This window comes from Microtus pennsylvanicus, chromosome X (genome assembly GCF_037038515.1).
Source record: "Microtus pennsylvanicus isolate mMicPen1 chromosome X, mMicPen1.hap1, whole genome shotgun sequence".
NCBI lineage: Eukaryota > Metazoa > Chordata > Mammalia > Rodentia > Cricetidae > Microtus > Microtus pennsylvanicus.
In genome coordinates this window covers 93,018,534-93,020,958 of record NC_134601.1, presented here as the reverse complement: position 1 = coordinate 93,020,958, position 2,425 = coordinate 93,018,534, and the positions used below count along the sequence as shown (strand labels likewise).

The window sequence follows — 2,425 nt, the reverse complement described above, 5'->3', positions numbered from 1 at the left end:
TCCAACAAATCTACTTCTTCTATTAATGCTACTCCCCATTAGATTATAGGGGCCAATTACATTCAAACTCTTATACCCACAGATCAGGCCCACTCCTTCAAAACCAGGTAGAAACACCCTACCCCACCAGAAGCCCATGGTACTATGTCACCACCAGAGCCCAGCCATTCCAGTACAGCACGCCATAAATATTGCAGCACAGTCTAAGCACAAGAAATGATCTTTTGGAATTACTATTTAAGACCTTTATTCAGAGGTGTTTGCAGTTGGTTGGCATAATTTAAAGAACATTGAAGGTGTATTGAGAAAAACCAAATTAAAAATACACAACATATTTGTTAGGTAAGACATACTGCATAGTTAATGCTGATATTTCTATTGTATCCGGTCAACTGTCCAAAGAAAACACTTGATGTTCATTACTTATTGTTGGTATTTCATCTCTATTTCATCTTGGATTTGCAGACCACGTGATGGTATCGATGGTAACCCGGCATTTACTCAGTCAGGCCTTGCTTGGTCTTGGCTGCAGACACATTCTTATATGGTAGATCACAAGCCTTTGGTATCTCTTTTCCACTCTGTGGCTTGGAATTCTTTGGGCGTCTTTGTTGGTGATTGAGGTTACAGTGATTATGACGTCGAGGTGGCTGTTGACCTTGGGTCTCCTCTCCTTGATTTTCCTCATAGTGCTCATTGCTGTGCTCTCTGGGCTGTCTTTGGCAAGGAGAGCCCCTGCGGAACTGTGGTCTGTAATTGCGATACATATCTAGTCTCACAGGTACACCTCGCCCTTTTGTACCTTGTTGGCCAGCACCCTCCATCACTTGTCTTTGCTGGTCTTGTTGAGCTTGGCCTTCATGAGTGCATTCTGATTGCTCCTTCCTTCCCCCACTCTTCCCATTCCGGTAATATTGCTGGGAATTACGTGGAGGACCCCTACGACCTCGATAGCATCTATACTCGTTATGCTCTGATGCATATTTACCACCTCGAATTTCTATTCCACCGGGGCCTGTAACATTTAACGCCATTGCACCCTTTTCTCCTTCAACAATATCAAACTCCACAGACTCTCCGTCTCTTACCTTGCGAAGGTACTTCCTGGGGTTATTTATCTTTATGGCAGACTGGTGGACGAATATGTCTTCTTTGGTGTCATTTACCTTGATGAAGCCGTAACCCTTCTTGACATTGAACCATTTAACTATGCCCAAAACCTTCCTTGCGATTTGCTTCTTCTCCCTGATGGCCGGCACTGCTGGTGTGAGACAGCCTGGGATGTCACTGCCTGTGCTGCTGCTCGTAGAGCCAGGCTTGGTATCTCCAGCCCTGAGGATGGCATCAGCGGCATCAGCTGGCTGCTGGGTCTTTGCCTCACTGGTAGTGGCTGCTGTAGTGGTGACTCCAGTCTGCAGGGACTGCTGTGTCTCCTCCAGTGGTGGATTGGTGACTAGATCAGCAGCCTCAGTGGTGCTCTCGGGGCTCTCTGGGGCCAGCTGTCCACTCTCGGTGTCCATCGACCTCTAGAAAACAATCGTAAAACCAACTTTGTGATGAGGATTGAGGCCCTTAAAGAGAGAAGAAAGACATTCTTAAATAAACCTAGGAAAAGACAACTACAAAATTAGAGGTTAACAGCACCTCACTGAACCTTCTCCAAAACTGATCACAAACTTGGTCACAAAGAAAGTCTCAACAAATAAAGGAAATCTCAAGGTATCCTTGTCACCTAACAGACCGTCATGGATTAAAATTGGGTTTCAACAACAACAGAAACATCAGAAAACCTACAAACTAAAAGAAACTGATCAGCTCTCTACTTAATCACCACCCAGTCAATGAAGAAGTAAGAGAGAAATGAAAGACTTCCTAGAATTCAATGTAAATGAATGTACAACTTACCCAAATTCATGGGACACAGTGAACGTGGTGCTGAGAGGAAAGTTCTCAGCACTAAGTGCCTGCATAAAGAAATGAGAGAATTCTCATACCAGTGACTTCATAGTACACATGAAAATTCCAGAACAAAAAGAAGCAGCCACACCCAAGAGGAGTAGACAGCAGGAAATATTCAAAGTCAGGGCTGAAAAAAAAACAAAATAGAAACAAAGAAGGCAATGTAAAGAATCAATTAAACAAAAGTTGGTTCTTTGAGAAAATCAACAAGAAAGACAAACCCTTATCTGTACTAACTAAAAGAGAGAGATTATCCACATTAACAAAATCCAAAATCAAAACGGAGTCATAATGACAGAAACTGAGGAAATCCAAAGAATCATTAGGTCATTATTCAAAAATTTTACTATACAAAATTCGAAAATTTGAAAGAAATAGACATTTTCTCTATGTAAACCATGTACCAACTTTCCATCAACATCAGCTAAGTAATGCAAACAGACCTATAACCCTCAAGGAATAGAAG

The 2,425-nt window shown here is 42.4% G+C and overlaps 1 pseudogene; it reads right to left on the bottom strand.

The window, feature by feature from the left end:
- Positions 1 to 497: 497 nt before the first annotated feature.
- LOC142840415 (Y-box-binding protein 1 pseudogene) lies at positions 498 to 1,520 on the bottom strand (annotated as a pseudogene).
- Between the last annotated feature and the right edge of the window lie 905 nt (positions 1,521 to 2,425).